This window comes from Scyliorhinus canicula, chromosome 13, assembly GCF_902713615.1.
Source record: "Scyliorhinus canicula chromosome 13, sScyCan1.1, whole genome shotgun sequence".
In the NCBI taxonomy this organism is placed as follows: domain Eukaryota; kingdom Metazoa; phylum Chordata; class Chondrichthyes; order Carcharhiniformes; family Scyliorhinidae; genus Scyliorhinus; species Scyliorhinus canicula.
In genome coordinates, this window is record NC_052158.1 from 151,622,180 (window position 1) to 151,632,027 (window position 9,848).

The 9,848-nt window shown below is 48.3% G+C and overlaps 1 pseudogene; it reads right to left on the bottom strand.

Moving 5' to 3' along the window:
- Nucleotides 1-702: 702 nt before the first annotated feature.
- On the bottom strand, nucleotides 703-3,431 carry LOC119976319 (annotated as a pseudogene).
- Between the last annotated feature and the right edge of the window lie 6,417 nt (nucleotides 3,432-9,848).

A 9,848-nucleotide genomic window follows, 5' to 3' on the forward strand; every position in this document is an offset into this window, starting at 1 on the left:
GGACTGGGGGGTAAACTGTAGTAATCCACGGGAGGCAGGAGTTCCGTCACCACACCAATATTTATTTACAATAACGATATTACAGGAGCAGCTACAAACAGTGCTGCTAGCAGTCGTCAACTTAAGACTGCTCACAAAGCCTACACAGTTGATTATATGGGCTCCCTCAATGAGCTAACATTGAGGGAGCTCATACTCCAATTGGCCAACCAATAAAGCCAATTGGAGTTCATTACACCCCTCCCCCCCAAGGTCCGAGGAATTCCTGCCAGCTGGTATTCCTCTGAGCTTCTTCCTGCTCCTCATGTCTGGGTCTGTCACCTCTGTGTCGTCCGCCGGGACGTTCTCCAAAGTGGGCGGGGTGTACCTTATAGGCGCCCGTCTTTTCCTTGACGAGCTCCTTGGAAGTTGTTCTTCCTCCTCCTCGGGGAGAGGTGTCGCGGCGGCCTCGTCGAGTGTGTCCATCTCCGACTCTGATGCCTGGATGACGGGTTCTGGAGAAATTGCTCGGGGCTGGGGTGTGGGTATCCTTTCCGTCTGGGCTATCCCAGCTTGAGGCGGTCCTGCTTCGCCTGCTTCCAGGTGTGGTTCCGCTGCCCTTATTTGGTCTAGGTGTTTCTTCAGCACCTTACCTCCTATTGAAACCTCATAGGATATGGGCCCTGTTTGGGACTCTACCGTGCCTTTGACCCACGTTGGTCCATTCCCATAATTCTTGACCCAAACCGGTGCCCCCACCTGGAAATGTCTCTGCTGCCGACAATTATCATGCCCCCTGCGTTGGGCCTCCTGTTGTTTCGCCACTTTCCCCATTAAATTTGGGAAAAGGAGACTCAGCCTCGTTCGCAGCTGCCTTCCCATTAAGAGTTCAGCTGGCGGTATGCCCGTTGTGGAATGCGGTGTGGTCCTGTAATCAAACAGCCAGCGGGAGAGCTTTGTGTCCATTGACGCTGCCAGCTGCTTCTTGAGTACCGCGTTAAGTGTCTGGATCGCTCTCTCTGCCAGGCCGTTGGTCGCTGGATGGTAAGGGGCCGTTTTGATGTGACAGACTCCGTTTTCCTTCAGGAATTTTCTAAATTCCCCACTTGTGAATGCCGTTCCGTTGTCCGACACCAATACCTTCGGCAGTCCATGTGTTGCAAATGAGGCCCTGAGCTTTTCAATTGTCGATGCTGTGCTTGCCGTGCTTACCCGGTGGACGTCCAACCATTTAGAGTGGGCGTCCACTATCACCAAAAACATTGAGCCCATGAAAGGGCCGGCGTGGTCAATATGCAGGCGGGTCCACGGTCTGCCTGGCCATTCCCATGGGTGAAATGGCGCCGCTGATGGCACTCTTTGCCCCTGTTGGCACTCCTGGCACCGACGTACCAAGGCTGCTATGTCTGTGTCCAAACCTGGCCACCAAACGTAGCTTCGAGCTAGCATCTTCATTTTAGACACCCCTGGGTGTCCGTGATGTAACTCAGTTAAGATTGCCTGACGGCCCTGGGCTGGGACGATTACCTGGGCTCCCCATAATAGGATACCGTCTTCTACGGTTATTTGGTCCCTTCTGCTCCAGTATGGGTGTATCTGGGGCTCCACTGGTCTTTCCAGTTCCCCTGTTAGCAGTAAATGCTTCATCTTGGCTAAAACTGGGTCTTTTTGCGTCCACAACCAAATATGTTGTGCGTCTACTGGTAGGGTGTCCAAAAAAATTAGAGTCATTACTGTCTCCTCTACTTTTGGTATTTGCGGCGGAGTGTCCGGGAGGGGAAGTCTGCTCAAAGCATCTGCATGTGCTACTCGCGTTCCCGGTCTGTGCTCCAGAACGTATCTATATGCCGCCAGTAGTAACGCCCAGCGTTGGATTCTAGCTGATGCAATTGGGGGTATTGACTTGTCTTCTTTTAATAACCCTAATAACGGCTTATGGTCCATCACTATGGTGAATTTCCGCCCGTACAGATACCGGTGAAATTATTTTACTGCGAATATCACCGCCAGTCCTTCCTTCTCGATTTGGGCGTACTTCCTCTCAGCCATCGCCAAGGTCCTCGAAGCATAGGCTATTGGCCGTTCTTCCCCATTCCTTCCTCTATGGGCTAAGACGGCTCCTACCCCGTAGGGGGATGCATCATAAGTGACCACCAACTCCTTCCTTGGGTCATCATGCTCTAGGACATTTTCGGATGACAGCTGTTCCTTAATGTCCCTAAATGCTCGGTTTTGGCGGGCGGACCATTTCCATTCTTGCCCCTTTTTTAGTAGCTGGTGGAGGGGTTCTAGGATGGACGCCCTATTTTCAATCAATTTTCCATAATAGGTTACCAACCCTAGAAATGATCGTAACTCCTGGACCGTGGTGGGAGCTGGGGCTTCTTTTATTGCCCTTACTCTGTCTTCTAATGGATGTAAGCCTGACTCGTCTATTTTATATCCCAGGTACGTCACTTGTGGGGCCAGAAAAACACATTTGTCCCTTTTTAGCCGTACGCCTGCCTTTGCGAAATGCCTGAGCACTTCCTCCAGGTTCCTTAAGTGTTCCCTGTTTGTCCTACCCGTGATTAAGACAGCGTCCAAATAAATCGCCACCTGCGGTAATCCCTGCAGAATATTTTCCATCGTACGTTGGAATATAGCGCAGGCTGATGACACTCCAAAAGGTAGCCTAGTATAACGAAAAAGGCCCTTCAGGGAGTTGATTGTAGCGAACGTCTGGGAGTCCTTGTCCAGTTTTAACTGCAGGTAGGCGTGGCTCATGTCTAGTTTCGTGAACAAAAGCCCACCTGCCAATTTGGCATATAGGTCGTCTATTTTCGGGATTGGGTATTTGTCCAGCAGAGCGTATTTGTTTACTGTCTGTTTGAAATCTCCACAGAGACGTATCGAGTCGTCTGGCTTCAAAATTGGTACCACCGGTGCTGCCCATTCCAAAAATTGTACTGGCCTGATAATGCTGTCGCGCCGTAACCTTTCTATTTCATCATCTACTTTCTTCCTTAATGCAAAAGGTACCGGCCTGGCCTTACAAAATTTCAGAAGGGCTTCTGGGTCCACGTGCAAAGTTGCTTTGGCTCCTATGATTTCCCCCAAACCTTCCTGGAAGACCTCCGGGTATTTTTGGAATACTCCACTCAACTGCCCGCTTCCACTCTGGAAAATTTTCATCCAATCTAATTTTAGGTCTTTCAGCCAGTTCCGTCCAATTAAGCTCGGTCCGGAGCCCTCTACTATCGTCAACGGTAATCTGAGCAATTGTTTCTCATATTCCACAGGTACATGAGTCGTGCCTAGAACTTCCAGGGGTTCCCCGTGTAGGTTTTAAGTTTTGTCGACGTTTTTGTTAGGGTTAGTGGCTGGAGTCCATCTTTGATTTTTCTAAATGCTGCCACTCCCATTACAGATACGGCCGCACCCGTGTCTATTTCCATTATTGTCGGCCGCCCGTTCACCCGTGGGGTAATCCTAATGGGTTCTGCTTTCTTCGTTGTAATATTATATAATTGTTCCCCTTCGGAGGAGGATGGGGCGTCTAGGTTGTGTACTTCCCTGCGTCCCCACCTGCTATTCCTCTTTTGCCACCTCCTTCTAGGGTTTCTGTCGTTGTTACCCCACTCTGTCTGGTGCCAGAAACTGTCCTTTTCTCTTGGGGGAGCCTCAGCTGGTACTGCCCTCTGTCTCCAGTTAGTCCTGGCAGACTTGGGGGCAGTTCTGGGTTTTCCTTTTTCCCTCTATTCCTCAGGTTTTTCCTGAGAGCGGCTATCTGGTAGCAGGACCCATTGTGGTAGTCCCTCTCACAGGTATCTACCTCCATTGGCGTGCCCTGTAATTCCTGTGCTCCACTTGCTGCCTTTTCTAGGGACAGTGCGAGCTGTAACGCCTGCCTGCAGTCTAGCTCTGCTTCCGCCAACAGGCGTTTCTGTATTGTGAGGTCGTTTATACCACACACTAACCGGTCCCGAAGCATTTCATTTAGCGTCGGGCCGAACTCACATTTTTCCGCCAGCCTTCTCAGGCGGGTCAAGAAATTCGTGACTGACTCCCTGTCTTCCCGTTTCGCTGTGTAGAATCTGTACCTACACAAAATGAGGGGTGGTTTTGGGTCGTAGTGCTCTTTCACCAATTCCGTTACTTCTTGGAAAGTTTTTGTGTCCGGCGCATCGGGATAAGTCAGACTACGTATAATGGCGAAAGCGGATGGTCCGCATGCTGACAGCAGGATAAGCCGTCTCTTTTCGTCCGTCAGTATATCATTTTCCCGGAAGAAGTAACACATTCTCTCCACATACTGGGACCAGTCCTCAATAGCCGGGTCGAATGCCCCTAACCTCCCAAAAAACGGCATTTTTAAAATGGCAAGGCTTACCCTCCAAGTGGGTTAGCTGGTCTCCGCAAAATTCGTAGTTTACCTCGTCGCCACTGTAGTAATCCACGGGAGGCAGGAGTTCCGTCACCACACCAATATTTATTTACAATAACGATATTACAGGAGCAGCTACAAACAGTGCTGCTAGCAGTCGTCAACTTAAGACCTCTCACAAAGCCTACACAGGTGATTATATGGGCCCCCTCAATGAGCTATCATTGAGGGAGCTCATACTCCAATTGGCCAACCAATAAAGCTAATTGGAGTTCATTACATAAACCTAAGCTGGAAGCCCTACCTTTTCTTCCGAACTGCCCACAGTGTTAAACTGAGCACCCCCCACCGCCTCACCCGCTGACCAAAAGAAATCCTCCCTGTCCCTTCCCCGGACTTTCCGGCTTCAGAATTCCATGAGCCTCTACCTCTTGTTTCATTCCTGCAGCAGCCACGAATATCCCGTGATGGTACCGGGACCGATGAAGCTGCTAACCAATCAGATTTGCCAGCAGCTCCAGAGTAGAGGACTCCCTCTCTCGTGAAGTGCGGAAGTCCGACTTGGTCTTTATTAAGCCCACAGGCAGCACATTATATGTGGAGCGAGCTGGCGTGGAGTGAGTTAGCTCTCCATCAACTTTGCTTGGGGTCCGCGGAGGGGTGGAGGGTCGGGCTGTCTGCTCCCCTCTATTATTTAGCCCTAAGCGGGTGCTCACTGAATATTCCACCTGTTGAAGCCACAAATACAGATTTAGCACAGGGCTAAATCGCTGGCTTTGAAAGCAGACCAAGCAGGCCAGCAGCATGGTTCGATGGCTTTGAACCAACAGTGGACAGCTTTCACAGTAAGAAGCCTTACAACACCAGGTTGAAGTCCAACAGGTTTGTTTCAAATATGTTGGACTTTAACCTGGTGTTGTAAGACTTCTTACTGTGCTCACCCCAGTCCAACGCCGGCAGCTCCACATCAAAGCTTTCACAGTGGCTGTGGCCATGATTTTTTAATGTATCTACCTCCATGCAGACTGGAGCACGTGATTGAAGTTTATCCTCCACTGTCACAGAAGGGAAGTCACTGACTCGATGTCTAGAGTCTGCTGTTGCTATTTCCTTCCTTTTCTGTGGTTGGAAAGGATAGTTTGTTTCTATGATCCCTGGGTACAGGAACACTGGGCTCGGGGGCAGCGCGGTAGCATGGTGGTTAGCATAAATGCTTCACAGCTCCAGGGTCCCAGGTTCGATTCCCGGCTGGGTCACTGTCTGTGCGGAGTCTGCACGTCCTCCCCGTGTGTGCGTGGGTTTACTCCGGGTGCTCCGGTTTCCTCCCACAGTCCAAAGATGTGCGGGTTAGGTGGATTGGCTATGCTAAATTGCCCGTAGTGTCCTAAAAAAAAAGTAAGGTTAAGGGGGGTTGTTCTTGGGTTACGGGTATAGGGTGGGTTTGAGTAGGGTGATCATTGCTCGGCACAACATTGAGGGCCGAAGGCCTGTTCTGTGCTGTACTGTTCTATGTATGCATCCAGCAGGGAATCCGATTTGAACCAAGAAGTCACTGTGGGACCTCGTGCGCGACATTGTTCCAAACGGGTCACCTGATGATGCCGTTGAGGAAATGCTTTTGCAGATGGCTGATGCTTTTGTTGCTGGAGTGGTGAGTGCTGTATGTAACTGGCACCTCACCATGGACTTGAACGCCACAGGGGAGGGTGCAGGGGAAAGTCCCTTCTGTGACAATGGAGGTCAAACCCCCCCCCCAGCCCCGGCCCCCCCCCCAGCCCCGACCCCCCCCAAGGCCCGACCCCCCCCAGCCCTGACCCCCCAGCTCTGACCCCCCTAGCCCCGACCCCCCCACCCCCCCAGCCCCGATCCCCCCGCCTCCCCGCCCCCCCTTCTTACATGCCCTTCTTCCTTTTATCCTTCTTCCTCTGCCAGCAGCTTCTCCGACCCTATGTGATCGCTGTATATTTATCCCTGTCATCCCCACATGGATAATGCATAAAACCCCATCCACATCTGGGAGCATGTGATTTATGTAAAATTCTTGAGATGAGGATGCAGTCCGACTGCACTTTCCACACCACTGCCTGTAGATGTTAGTGGGATTTACTAAACACTTCCCCAATCGCAGCAACCATCAATAGAAGTCAATCAGCACCCTGAAAGGAGTTGATGATTCCCTTTCAGTAGCAGTGGTGGAAGGGATGGTCGGGTTGCTGAACATATTCAGCTCTGTTACCTGAAACACTGAACTCCAGAATGGCAACATTGATGTCACATCAGTATCATAAGCAGATTGTCACTGTGAGCTGCGCTCTCTCCATACCTCTGGTACATGCTTCCTGCTAATGCCTTCATCAAATATTCCCGGGAGTGACTCGCACAAGAAAATTAAACAGGCACCAGGGATCCTACCTTGGAGCCAAAACAACATTTGTTGCACCAAAACACCTCTATGTGAAAGTCACAGTTTGTGGCCACAGTCTGCTGAAATCAACAACTTGGTCAAGAAAATAACACTTTTTCAGCACCTTGGTGTCAGATTAGCTTTTGTGCGGGATTTTCCGGTCATTCTCACTGCCGGGATTTTCCGGTCCCATCGATGGCGAGTCGCTGCCACAGGTTCCCCGACGGCGGAGGATGTGAAAAACTGGGAAACCCCGTTGAAAGTGGCGGGATGTAAAGTTCCCAGTGCCTGCCAAACATGTTGCGGGGCGGGGGGGTAAAATCCCATTGACCATGGTGGGGCCGGTAGATCCTGTGGGTGGGACGTCTATGCCGTCGAAAATCACACGGCGAGTGGGTGGGAAAATCCTAGTGTGTTTCTGACTCAGAATTGAGAGCACGACGAGAATAATTTTTTCCGGCTTTTCTTTTTTAAATTAACGTTTAACCTCTTTCTGTGCACATTTAAAATCTTTTGTGTGTGTGTTTCTATGTGATCAGAGAGGATTAACTTCTCTGGTCAGCAATAGTTTTTTAATATAAATTTAGAGTACCTGATTCATTTTTTCTAATTAAGGGTCAATTTAGCGTGGCCAATCCACCTACCCTGCCCATCTTTGGGTTGTGGGGGCGAAACCCACGCAAACACGGGGAGAATGTGCAAACTCCACACGGACAGTGACCCAGGGCCGGGATCGAACCTGGGAACATGGCGCTGTGAGGCAGCAGTGCTAACCACTGCGCCACCGTGCTGGCCCGGTAAGCAATATTTTAACTGTTCTGTTAATATTAAAGAATTACTTTAAATTCGGGGCATTACACGCCCTCGACAAAACTCTTGAATTGTCACATATTTTTGATTAATTTCATCTGCTTTGTCGACTAAAAACATCGTTGTTGATATTGTTATCATTGAGGTACTACAATGGATTATCCCATAAGATCATAAGAACATACGAACTAGGAGCAGGAGTCGGCCATCTGGCCCCTCGAGCCTGCTCCACCATTCAATGAGATCGTGGCTGATCTTTTGTGGACTCAGCTCCACTTTCCGGCCCGAACACCATAACCCTTCATCCCTTTATTCTTCAAAAAACTATCTATCTTAATCTTTAAAATATTTAATGAAGAAGCCTAAACTGCTTCACTGGGCTAGGAATTCCATAGATTCACAAACCTTTGGGTGATGAAGTTCCTCCTAAACTCAGTCCTAAATCTACTTCCCCCTAGTTCTGCTTTCACCCGCCAGTGAAAACAACCTGCCCGCATCCACCCTGTCTATTCCCTTCATAATTTTATACGTTTCTATAAGATCCCCCCCCCCCCCCCCCCCCCCCACCCCCCGCATCCTTCTAAATTCCAATGAGTACAGTCCCAGTCTACTCAACCTCTCCTCATAATCGAACCCCTTCAGCTCTGGAATTAAGCTAGTGAATCTCCTCTGCACATTTCTATTAATTAACCAATCCTCTATCCATGCCACTACTTTACACTTAATGCCATGCATCTTTATCTTATGAAACAATCTTGTGTGGCACCTTGTCAAAAGCTTTCTGGAAATCCAGATATACCACATCCATTGGCTCCCCGTTATCTACTGCACTAGTAATGCACTCAAAAAATTCCACTAAATTAGTTAGGCATGACCTGCCCTTTATGAACCCATGCTGCGTCTGCCCAATAGGACAATTTCCATCCAGATGCCTCGCTATTTCTTCCTTCATTATAGATTACAACATTTTCCCTACTACCAAAGTTAAGCTAACTGGCCTATAATTACCCGCTTTTTGCCGACCACCTTTTTTAAACAGTTGTGTCACGTTTGCTGATTTCCAATCCGCTGGGACCACCCCAGAGTCTAGTGAATTTTGGTAAATTAGCACAAGTGCATTTACAATTTCCCTCACCATCTCTTTTCGCACTCTGGGATACATTCCAACAGGGTCAGGAGACTTGTCTACCTTTAGCGCCATTAGCTTTCCCATCACTACTTCCTTAGTGATAACAATCATCTCAAGGTCCTCACCTGTCATAGCCTCATTTCCATCAGTCACTGGCATGTTATTTGTGTCTTCAACTGTGAAGACTGACCCAAAAAACCTGTTCAGTTCCTCAGCCATTTTCTCATCTCCCATTATTAAATCTCCCTTCTCATCCTCTAAAGAACCAATATTTATCTTAGCCACTCTTTTTTGTCTTATATATTTGTAGAAACTTTTACTGTCTGTTTTTATATTCTGAGCAAGTTTACTCTCGTAATCTATCAATATTCTTTATAGCTTTTTTAGTAGCTTTCTGTTGCCCCCTAAAGATTTCCCAGTCCTCTAGTCTCCCACTAACCTTTGCCACTTTGTGTGCTTTTTTCTTCAATTTGATACTCTCCCTTATTTCCTTAGATATCCACGGTCGATTTTCCCTCTTTCTACCGTCCTTTTTTGTTGGTATAAACCTTTGCTGAGCTCTGTAAAAAATCACTTGGAAGGTTCTCCACTGTTCCTCAACTGTTTCGCCATAAAGTCTTTGCTCCCAGTCTACCATTGCTAGCCTTTCCCTCATCCCATTGTAATCTCCTTTGTTTAAGCACAAAACACTAGTGTTTGATTTTACCTTCTCACCCTCCATCTGTATTTTAAATTTCACCATATTATGATCGCTCCTTTCGAGAGGATCCCTAACTATGAGTTCATTAATCAATCCTGTCTCATTACACAGGACCAGATCTAGGACCACTTATTCCCTCATACATTATAAACTGTTCTAGGAAACTATCGCGGATACATTCTATAACCTCCTCAAGGCTGTCTTGACCAACCTGGTTAAACCAATCGACATGTAGATTAGAATTCCCCATGATAACTGCTGTACCATTTCTACATGCATCAGTTTTTTCTTTATTTATTGCCTGCCCCACCATAATGTTACTATTTGGTGGCCTATAGACTACTCCTATCAGTGACTTTTTCGCCTTATTATTCCTGATTTCCACCCAAATGGATTCAACCTTGTCCTCCATAGCACCAATGTTATCACTTACTATTGCCTGGATGTCATCCTTAAATAA